This window comes from Triticum aestivum, chromosome 6A (genome assembly GCF_018294505.1).
Source record: "Triticum aestivum cultivar Chinese Spring chromosome 6A, IWGSC CS RefSeq v2.1, whole genome shotgun sequence".
NCBI classification, from domain to species: domain Eukaryota; kingdom Viridiplantae; phylum Streptophyta; class Magnoliopsida; order Poales; family Poaceae; genus Triticum; species Triticum aestivum.
In genome coordinates, this window is record NC_057809.1 from 180928296 (window position 1) to 180940612 (window position 12317).

The window sequence follows — 12317 nt, forward strand, 5'->3', positions numbered from 1 at the left end:
AAATCCGTTGAGACGACACCATATGAACTATGGTTTGGCAAGAAACCTAAGCTATCGTTTCTTAAAGTTTGAGGTTGCAATGCCTATGTGAAAAAGTTTCAACATGATAAGCTCAAACCCAAATCGGAGAAGTGCATCTTCATAGGATACCCAAAAGAAAATGTTGGGTACACATTCTATCACAGATCCGAAGGCAAGATATTCATTGCTGAGAATGGATCCTTTCTAGAGAAGGAGTTTCTCTCGAAAGAAGTGAGTGGGAGGAAAGTAGAACTTGATGAGGTAACTGTACCTGCTCCCTTATTGGAAAGTAGTTCATCACAGAAATCTGTTCCTGTGACTACTATACCAATTAGTGAGGAAGCTAATGAGGATGATCATGTAACTTCAGATCAAATTACTACCGAACCTCGTAGGTAAACCAGAGTGAGATCCGCACCAGAGTGGTACGATAATCCTGTTCTGGAGGTCATGTTACTTGACCATGACGAGCCTATGAACTATGAGGAAGAGATGATGAGCCTAGATTCCGTGAAATAGCTTGAGGCCATAAAATCTGAGATGAGATCCATGTATGAGAACAAAGTATGGACTTTGATTGACTTGTTGATTGATCGGCGAGCCATTGAGATTAAATGGATCTTCAAGAGGAAGAGGGACGCTGATAGTAGTGTTACTATCTACAAAGCTAGAGTTGTCGCAAAAAGGTTTTCGACAAGTTCGAGGTGTTGACTATGATGAGAGTTTCTCACTCGTATATATGCTTAAGTCTGTCCGAATCATGTTAGCAATTGCCGCATTTTATGAAATCTAGCAAATGGATAAACAAAATTGCATTCCTTAATGGATTTATTAAAGAAGAGTTGTATATGATGCAACCAGAAGGTTTTGTCAATCCTAAAGGTACTAACAAAATATGCAAGCTCCAGCGATCCATCTATGGACTGGTGCAAGCATCTCGGAGTTGGAATATACACTTTGATAAGTTGATCAAAGCATATAGTTTTATACAGACTTGCGGTGAAGCCTGTATTTACAAGAAAGTAAGTGGGAGCACTACAACATTTTTGATAAGTATATGTGAATGACATATTGTTGATCGGAGATAATGTAGAATTATTCTGCAAAGCATAAAGGAATGTTTGAAAGGAGTTTTTCAAAGAAAGACCTCGGTGAAGCTGCTTACATATTGAGCATCAAGATCTATAGAGATAGATCAAGACGCTTGATAAGTTTTTCAATGAGTACATACCTTGACAAGATTTTGAAGTAGTTCAAAATGGAACAGTCAAAGAAGGAGTTCTTGCATGTGTTACAAGGTGTGAAGTTGAGTAAGACTCAAAACCCGACCACGGCAGAAGATAGAGAGAGAATGAAAGTCATTCCCTATGCCTCAGCCATAGGTTCTATAAAGTATGCCATGTTGTGTACCAGACCTATTGTATACCCTGCCCTGAGTTTGGCAAGGGAGTACAATAGTGATCTAGGAGTAGATCACTGGACATTGGTCAAAATTATCCTTAGTAGAATAAGGATATGTTTCTCGATTATGGAGGTGACAAAAGGTTCGTCGTAAAGGGTTACGTTGATGCAAGTTTTGACACTGATCCAGATGACTCAAAGTCTCAATCTGGATACATATTGAAAGTGGGAGCAATTAGCTAGAGTAGCTCCGTGCAGGGCATTGTTGACATAGAAATTTGCAAAATACATACGGATCTGAATGTGGCAGACCCATTGAATAAACTTCCCTCACAAGCAAAACATCATCACACCTTAGTACTCTTTGGGTATTAATCACATAGCAATGTGAACTTGATTATTGACTCTAGTAAACCCTTTGGGTGTTGGTCACATGACGATGTGAACTATGGGTGTTAATCACATGGTAATGTGAACTATTGATGTTAAATCACATGGCGATGTGAACTAGATTATTGACTCTAGTGCAAGTGGGAGACTGCAGGAAATATGCCCTAGAGGCAATAATAAAGTTATTATTTATTTCCTTATATCATGATAAATGTTTATTATTCATGCTAGAATTGTATTAACCGAAAACATAATACGTGTGTGAATACATAGACAAACAATATGTCACTAGTATGCCTCTACTTGACTAGCTTGTTGAATCGAAGATGGTTAAGTTTCCTAGCCATAGACATGAGTTGTCATTTGATTAACGGGGTCACATCATTAGGAGAATGATGTGATTGACATGACCCATTCCGTTAGCTTAGCACCCGATCGTTTAGTATGTTGCTATTGCTTTCTTCATGACTTATACATGTTCCTATGACTATGAGATTATGCAACTCCCGTTTACCGGAGGAACACTTTGTGTGCTACCAAACGTCACAATGTAACTAGGTGATTATAAAGGTGCTCTACAGGTGTCTCCAAAGGTACTTGTTGGGTTGGCGTATTTTGAGATTAGGATTTGTCACTCCGATTGTCGGAGAGGTATCTCTACGCCCTCTCGGTAATGCACATCACTTAAGCCTTGCAAGCATTGCAACTAATGAGTTAGTTGCGGGAGGATGTATTACAGAACGAGTAAAGAGACTTGCCGGTAACGAGATTGAACCAGGTATTGAGATACCGACGATCGAAACTCGGGCAAGTAACATACCGATGACAAAGGGAACAACGTATGTTGTTGTGCGGTTTGACCGATAAAGATCTTCGTGGAATATTGGGAACCAATATGAGCATCCAGGTTCCGCTATTGGTTATTGACCGTAGACGTGTCTCGGTCATGTCTACATAGTTCTCGAACCCGTAGGGTCCACACGCTTAACGTTACGATGACAGATATATTATGAGTTTATATGTTTTGATGTACCGAAGATTGTTCGGAGTCCCGGATGTGATCAAGGACATGACGAGGAGTCTCGAAATGGTCAAGACATGAATATTGATATATTGGAAGCCTATGTTCGGATGTCGGAAGTGTTCCAGGTGAAATCGGGATTTTATCAGAGTACCGGGAGTTACCGGAACCCCCCGGGGGGCTTAATGGGCCTACGTGGGCCTTAGTGGAAATAGAGGGAAGCAAGGGGAGTGTGGGGCGCCCCCCCCCCCCCCCGAAGGCCCAAACCATATTGGTTTAGGGCAAGGGAGGTCGGCCCCCTCTTTCCTTCTTCCCCTCTCTCTTTCCTTCTCCCGAATCCTATCCCCTGGCGCGCCCTCTCCCTGGCCGGTTGAACCCCCCTTGCTCCTTTATATACAGGGGCAGGGGGCACCCCATAGACACAACAATTGATCAAGTTGATCTTTTAGCCGTGTGCGGTGCCCCCCTCCACCATAGTCCACCTCGATAATACTGTAGCGGTGCTTAGGTGAAGCCCTGCGTCGGTAGAACATCAACATCGTCACCACGCCGTCGTGCTGACGAAACTCTCCCTCAACACTCGGCTGGATCGGAGTTCGAGGGACGTCATCGGGCTGAACGTGTGATGAACTCGGAGGTGTCATACGTTCGGTACTTGATCGGTCGGATTGTGAAGACGTACGACTACATCAACTGCCTTGTGCAAACGCTTCCGCTTTTGGTCTACAAGGGTATGTGGACAACACTCTCCCCTCTCATTGCTATGCATCACCATGATCTTGCGTATGTGTAGGAAATATTTTGAAATTACTATGTTCCCTAACACGCCAAAGATGTCGGGGCTCAGGAACGACACCCATGGGATCCATCGGGGAGTCCCTTCTACGGTTGGTGGGGCGTGAGGCTGCGCAAAGAGAGGGTCTAGAAGATCAACACGGGGGGAGTTTTACCCAGGTTCGGGCCGCAAACGATGCATAAAACCCTAGTCCTGCTTTGTATGTATTAAGTTATCTTGAGCTCTTGAACTAGCTGCGGTGCATGCCCAGTCCAAAAAGTCTGAATCCTTCCTCAGTACATCTCGGGCCTCCTTTTATATGTCAAAAGGGGTTGCCACAGTGGCACATAGGAGGTGGAAAGTATATAGAGTGTACAAGTCTATTGCATGGCACCGTAGGAAAAACGCAATTAATGCGCTGCCGACGTGCCCTCTTGCTTTATCGGGGACAGCAAAGAAGATCATCCTGTCTGTCGCTGCCTCGCCTCGCTCTAACGTGCGTCCAAGCTGATGAGGCATGCAACACCACGCTGGCTGGCTAGCTACTGAGCTGGTGCGGTGGCAGGGTCTTCACGAAGATCGACATGCCACCACGCCGGTGCTTGGCTAGTTGGCCTAGAAGCTGCATGCTGCCACGCATGCACTCGCCTAGTTGGTGGGCTGGCCGCCACGTTGGAATGGGTGCGGGGCAGTGAAACTCTAGCAAGTGTGGGCATGGCCTCGACCCCATAGAGGCCCAGGCAAGGGCCTTGCTGGGATCTCGTGGGCGTCCCCGGCAAGGGTCTTGCCGGGGGCTTGCGAGCGTCCCCGGCAAGGGTCTTGCCGGGGGCCTTCATCTTCTGGTTCTCATCTAGGCATGCAGGCCTTTGGTTTTCACAAAGATCTGCATGCCACTATGCAATGCACCCCTGAGTTTTGGTCTTGACGCTGTCGATGGTGTCGGAGTTCTCAGGCTCAAGGGTAGTGGCATTGCTGGTGTTGGGCAAGTTGCCCCGGGCAGGGCTCTTGCCGGGGCTACGTAGGCTGCCCTGGCAAGGCTCTTGCTGGGGGAAGCCCGTCTTTTCCATTTTCTCTTTATGCTTCTAGCTTCAGTGCTACCTCGGCAGCCTTGTATCTTTCCTTCTTCTGCCCTGCCAAGCCCGGCTGCAGGTGCGGCTCCGATTGCCCGTGCACAAGTAAAGGGGTACAGAAAGCCCCTACTTTTGTGCATCGACATCATAACTTTGCACTTTTTTATCAATTGCTCGACAGTAATTTGTTCACCCGCCATATTATTTGCTATCTTGAGAGAAGCCTCTAATGAAACCTATGGCCCCCGGGTCTATTTTCCATTATATAAGTTTCCGATCTACAATATAAGTTTCTGATCTACTATTTTCCAATCTTTTACTTTCCGATCTATAAACCAAAAATACCAAAAATATTTACTTTATTTTTGTTTAGTTTCATCTATCTCTATCAGATCTCACTTTTGCAAGTAACCATGAAGGGATTGACAACCCCTTTATTGCGTTGGGTGCAAGTTGTTTGATTGTTTGTGCATGTATTAGGTGATTTGTGCATTGTCTCCTACTGGATTGATACCATGGTTCTCAAACTGAGGGAAATACTTATATCTACTTTGCTGCATCACCCTTTCCTCTTCAAGGGAAAAAACCAATGCAAGATCAAGAAGTAGCAGATCACAACATGGGCTCAAGCAAATCCTAACCATGCTAGTAAGGTTTTACTATTTACTGTGGCAAGGATAGGTCATGCAGTGGAAGTGGAGTCAGCTATCACAGCAAGTAACAATTTAAACATTGTTGTCTGAATGCAGTAAAAGAGAGAAAGAGCGAGAGAGTGGGATTGTACCAGAATGCTTAGGGGGGTTGCTTGCCTGAAAGATCAACACAGTAGCACTGCTCCTCGAATAGTTAGTCGGTGCCACTCGGAGAGGCAGAACCTGTCGAGAAGGACAGTACTGAAGACAATCAATACATGATAAATGCACCAATATGATGCATGATCATGACATGGCAATATGCTACGAATTGTGATAATGCAACAAGCAACAAGTTATATGAAGCTCATTTGAATCAAGGACTCAAATGCAACTCCAAACTTCAGCATTTAAAATGCCCTTTATGTGTTTTAACTTTTATCGTAGGTATAAGTTGTTTTTTCATGCATGAAAATGGTAGATATGGATAGATTGAATTTTTTTGATCATTTTTCACATATAAATTATTTCAATATGAGCTACGGTTGGATTTCTATGCATTTTTGAAGTTTAAACAATTTTCTGGAATTTCCTGGATTATATTTAATAATCTAAAAAATCATTAACTGCGCCAGCATTGCATCGGCCTCACGTCAGCAGGTCAACCAAGCTGACCAGGGTCAAATCTGACCAGTGGGACCCACTGGTCAGTGACACACTGGGTAATCCCGATCAAATCCAGCGCTGACCGAGTTTGACCCTACGGTAGGGCTCGGTGTCAGCGGCTGTGGGGTGGCTAATTAGTGGGGTTAGCCACTAATGGTCATTCCACGTCGGCAGGGTTACTCCAGCGATGACCCAACGCGGCGGCGATCGTCGGCCGGCCATTTTCGGCCATGGCTGGTCGCGTAGTTAGGTGCGTTTGAGAGCCCATCGTGCGGGGCATCCAGCGGTGCTCGTGGGGATGCCAGGGATGGCTTGTAGCGGCAGCAGCGGCGGAGCTTGGTGGTGTGCGGGAGCTGCACAAGGGCTCGCTACTGAGATGGCTTGGCTGCACGTCAGCGCCAAGGGTGCTCTGGAGCACGCCCATTGCACGACAGCAGTAAACGGAGCATGGGGAGCGCGTGTGATGTGGCAATGGCGGAGCCGAGCTTCCGCTCGTGTGGGCACGGGAGAGCAGGGGAGATGGGGGAGTCAATGCGGTGGCTCACAGCGGATTCGGCGGCAGCGTCAGCGAGCTCGGAGGAGGTCTAGTGCGTCCAGAACGGAGATGCCGATCTCGGCGGCCAGTGCTTGAAGACGAGGCCCGGGACGATGATACGGGGCTTCCTGCATCCCGTTCATTGGCGGAGAGCTTCAGCACGAAGAGACGGAGCTTGGGGATATGGCGGCGAGGTGTAGGGTCGGCTGTGGCTACACGGGCGGTGACGGCAGGGCCATGGAGCTCTCGGATGAGAGCAGAGGAGCGAGGGAGAGGACGAGTAGAGGGGGGAATCGAACGGGAAGGCTTTGGGGACCAGCGTGGCTGTCGGCGTTCTGGGAACAGGGGTGCCCAGACTTGCCTGCCTGCGGCCCAGGGTGTGGCTCATCCAGCGACCTGGTATGGCTCATCTTCATCAGCAAACACTCAAGACCCCCGCGAGGGGCCAAGCCTCGCGAGGCGGACGACACAAGACCTCCTCAGGGGTAGCCTCACTAGGCTGGCTCGCGAGGAGCGAAGAGATCAAGGCGAGGGGCACCTCGTGAGGTTTCCGTGACGTGAACCGTGACGGCCAAGGCCAGGCGGGCGCCAGCGCGCGCAGAGTACTGGTTGCCTCTTTGGTGCTAAAGGGGCAGGTGCAGGCGAGGAGTCCCGAGGCATCAGGCAAAGGTTTCCATATCGGTGCAACGAGACCAAGACAAGCAGGACGGCAGGACGGAGGTCATCATGGAGCCCACGACGGCATCACCACCAGAGCCTTTGGCAGGCAAAGACCACCTTTTGTTAGGATAACTTGTACTAGTTGTCTCCCTTCAAATTGGTCGTTGTGGGATCCTTTCTCGCCTAATATTTGGGAAGAGGACCCGGGCCTCTATAAAGAGGAGTAGACACCACCATGGGGGGAGGACTGATCTTGAACAGATCATTCAGATCATCCCCAACCACACAAGCTCATCGAGCTCGAGAATGCCTCTCCTCAGGAGGTTGTTCTTCCCTTGTACTTGTTCATCCCCAGCCTACAAGGCAATCCACCACACCAAACTAGAGTAGGGTATTACACCACATCGGTGGCCCGAACCAGTATAAACTCTTGTGTCCCTTGTTCCGTGGGTTCGGTGAGCTAGGCTTTGAGATCGTGGTGAGAGTGTGAGCTAGGTGGGAGAGAGATCTTCGTGCGCACCCTAGAGTTTGAACCTCAAGGGTTTCACCGGAACCCGTAATACGACATTTGGCCTCCAGTGCCAGCGCTTCCTCGCACCTCAGGATCTCCCCCTCTTCGAAAGGCACCCCCTTCATCAACGCCAGGGCAGCCCTGCGTGCCTCAACTTGCTGCTCCAAGGAGGCGTTCAGGGCTTGGAACTCCTGCCTACGCTTCTCTGCGACCTCGCAGCGGTGGTCAGCTTCGCTGGCCTCCTCCAAGGCTCGGGCGCTGGCCTTGCGCGAGGTTGCAAGGGATGCCTCGGCCTTCATGTTGGCATGATCGCACTGGAGACGCCCGAGGTTGATGGCCACCTTCAATTGAAGCCATTCATCCGCTAGCCAAAGCCCTCAGTTTCAAGGAGGGCGTCGATGTCCATGAGCTCTTCCCCAAGCCGGCTCAGTGCACCCATCGCTTCCCGGAAGAGCTCGTGACGGACAACACCCTGCTTGGGCACAAACTCGAATGCATGACCGGGTTCGTCCTCCACGTCGGGAGTCATTGAAGAGGTTCGAGGTGGCTCACCTCCTCCCAGCAGGGGGCTGGAAGTTGGCGCCTTTCCAGTCACCCTTCGGGCCCCGTCGAGGGCCTGAAGGGGAGGAGGCTCGTTACCCGAAGGAGAGGCCGGAGCCGAGACCACCCAGCCGCGATCAATAACCAGAGGAGGAGCCCTTGGCACACCTTCTGCATCCCAGGCAAGGCCAGGAAGGAGAGACGGCAAGAATGCGGGGTCGAGATGCCAAGCCGACGTGCTTGCCTCTCTGGCCGACCTCGCGCCAAGTGCGGCAGGCTAGCCTGGGGCGCTCAAGGTCAGCAGAGGACTCGAGGTAGGAGGAGGTTGCTTCTCGGGAGACTTCGTCGCCTTAGCAGAAGGGACCCTGAGGAACCACAGTCATGAGGGGAAGCGGCACTCGAGAAATTACAAAGACAAGGTACTCACTCGTATATGGCAATGTACTTCCTCTGTTTCAATGGCCGGAAGGCATCACCACTGCAGCTTGGAGATCCCTTCCTCTTCCGAAGCGCGTCAAAGTTCGGTCGGAGCCGGCCGAGGCCCTGGGTGCGGTCACCAGCGCCGGGCGCGGCTGGTGTGACTCCTGAGGAGGCGACCTCAGGGGTGCTAGACCGCGCGAAGACCTTAGCCCCCGCCTCATAGCGGCTCGTCGAGGCCTCGGAGGCTTCAGCCTCAGGAGCATCGAGTTGCATCGTCCCTCCGGCCGATTCCTCAAGACGGCTCTTCAGGGCTCGTGGAATGACCCTTCAGGAGCCCCGAGCGGCGCCAATTCCTCAGCAGCCGCGCCGCCAGCGGCCGATGGTGGTCGCCCCCCTACGCCCACTTCCGGGGAGATCACCGCGCCGGCGGCGGGCAAGGGAGCCACGAGGACAGGGCTCTCACGGGGCCCTTCAAAGCCAGCTGGGCGCAGCCCCCATTCGTCGAAGAGGGGCATCTGCTCCACAAAGTCCACCTTGTTTGAGTAGCAGTACAGGAGGCAGCCCTCCTTCGGCAGGTCAGCTAGCGTTGGGTCGCCAGTCAGGAGCTCAAGAACCGTGCATCGCGCCTCAGGAGGAAGGGCCGGCGCCTGAAGCCTCATGCGTTCCTCGTAGCCGGAGAAGGTCCACATATACCGGGAGTGGCGCTGAAGCAGAGCAATGCGACACCGGATGAACTCCTTCACCACCATGGGCACCGTCACGCCGAGGCCCTTCGGCCTCGCTAGCCGGAGCCAGACATGAGTGAGTTGCTGGTCGACGAGCCTTGCGTGCCCCCAGCCGGAGCTTGGGGCGGCTGGAATCCGTGGAAGCAGCAGTAGGGGATTGCGTGCACCAACATCCACATACACCCATCGCTTCCGAAAGCCACCGACGACATGCGAGAGCTCAAAATCGATCCCCGAGCCGGCCGTCACGGCCACAGCCTGGAAAGATACACACCCCGAGCGCTGGCGAGCATCTGTCAGATGCTGAGAGAAGAAGTGGTGGAGCAAGGCCATGGAAGGGGTAATGCCCACCATGGCCTCGCAAACGAAGGCGAAGACGGCAAGGAGGATGATGGATTGGGGATCAAGGTGTAGCACGTTGATCTGATAATGCAAAAGCACCGCATTGAAGAAGTCGGAGAAGGGAGGGATCAGACCGGCCCAGAGAGCATGAAGATGGAGGGGGTCTCGATGGCCGTCATGTCGATCTTAGCGCGGGAAGAAGGCCAGGCCACCGTCGCCCCCCACTCATTGGAGTCGGCGGCGAGCGTTGGGCGCACCTTGCCCATCGCTTCCTGGTTGAGCACCACCAACCGCTCGACAGCGGGCTCGAAGACCGGCGGCGTAGGGGCCGAGGCACGAGACTCCTTCTTTCCCTTCTTCTTTCAGCTTGGTGCCATGGCGACGGAGAGAGTTGGTGCCAAGATTGGACCAGGGGAGGGGATCTGCTATCTAAGATGAGGGAGCTACGAAGCGCGTTGCCTGTAATGGAAGCGGAGCTGTGTAGGCGGTAGTGGCTGCCTAGCCAGACGGAGATCGAGGCCGTGTGGGGAAGTGGAGGTGCCCATGTCTCGTCAACCGCCATGCATCAATCAAGGCCGCGGGCTATTGGGGCCCGCAGTGCTTCGCACTTGGCCCTTGGCTTTGCCTCGAAGCCAAGCACGAGCGCACCTTGGACCTAGGGGCTACTGTCGGCGTTCTAGGAACGGGGGTGCCCAGACTTGCATGCCTGCGGCCTAGGGCATGGCTCATACAATGGCATGGTACGGCTCATCTTCACCAGCAAACACTCAAGACCCTCTCAAGGGGCCAAGCCTCACGAGGCAGACGACACAAGACCTCCTCAGGGGCTGCCTCACTAGGCTGGCTCACGAGGAGCGGAGAGATCAAGGCAAGGGGCACCTCGTGAGGTTTCCGTGACGTGAGCCATGATGACCAAGGCCAGGGGGCACCAGCACGCGCAGAGTACTGGTTGCCTCTTTGGTGCTAAAGGGGCAGGTGCAGACGAGGAGTCCCGAGGCATCAGGCAAAGGTTTCCATGTCGGTGCAAAGAGACCAAGACCAGCAGGACGGCGGGACGGAGGTCATCACGGAGCCCACGACGGCGTCACCACCACAGCCTTTGGCAGGCAAAGACCACCTTTTTCAGGATAACTTGTACTAGTTGTCCCCCTTCAAATTGGCCGTTGTAGGATCCCTTCCCGCCTAATATTTGGGAAGAGGACCCCGGGCCTCTATAAAGAGGACTAGCCACCACCATGGGGGAGAGGACTGATCTTCGACGGATCATTCAGATCATCCCCAACCACACAAGCTCTTCGAGCTCGAGAACGCCTCTCCTCAGGAGGTTGTTCTTCCCTTGTACTTGTTCATCCCCAGCCTACAAGGCAATCCATCACACCAAACTGGAGTAGAGTATTACACCACATCGGTGGCCCGAACCAGTATAAACTCTTGTGTCCCTTGTTCCGTGGGTTCGGTGAGCTAGGCTTTCAGATCGTGGTGAGAGTGTGAGCTAGGGGAGAGAGATCTTCGTGCGCACCCCAGAGTTCGAACCTCAAGGGTTTCGCCGGAACCCGTAATCCGACAGTGGCGCTCTTGGCGGCCTCCAGCAGCAGCAGCAAGCAGGAGGTGGTCGAGCGGGCACACGCCCTCCTGCCTACTGGCAGGAGGTTGAAGACGGTGGGGGCTAAGCTGGGCCAGCTGGGCTTCCCAGGTAAGTGGCCTGGGTACCCTCACTCTGCCTATTTTCGTTTTGTTTTCTATTTTTCTTTTTCTGTCATTTTTTTATTTAGTTTTAGCACTAAACCATTTTACAAAATTCTGAAACTTTTTATGGGCACTCACTGAATTATTTCAGAGACCCTCACAAAGCTTCAAAATATTTGGAGTTGTAAAACTATTTATAGGATTTTATAGCCCCAACTCAAATACAAATTAGGTTAATTTAAAGCCCATTTATGTCCTGCAAAAATGTGCACTATTTTTTGTTTGGATTTTCACCTTGTGCCATAAATTATGAACATTGGGGGCATTTTGGGTTCATTGAAAAAGATTTTGTTGGACCTATTTGGTTTAATTTGGTGCTATAGTTTGGATCAATCCCCATTTCAGATTTAAAGGAAATTTAAACATGATCCAACAAAGAGAACTAGCCTAGGTCATTACCATACAAGGGATGTGACAAGCCATGTCATACAACTGAAATTAATGTGACAAAGGCATGAATGACAAACCTCATATTTGTTCACATTGGAATGAATTTGGTTCACGACTTTATTACAGAAACCCTCCAGGGAAAGGTGGAACAAACCACCACAATCATATCCTTTTCCAAAAAGCAGTCCATATCGAGATACGACTACTTTACTGGACTTAAATACTGACTTAAACCCTTCTTTACATAGAAGGGAGCCACTAACGAGATTCTTCTTGATGGCGGGGACATGCTGCATGTTCTTCAGTTGCATGATCTTTCCTGAAGTAAACTTCAGATCTACCATGCCAACACCATGAAAAGAAGCATGTGAGCCATTCCACATCAGGACGGAACAATCCCGTGTGACCTAGTAGGAAGAAAACAAAGACACATCAGCACACATATGAATATTGGCCCCGGTGTCAACCCGTC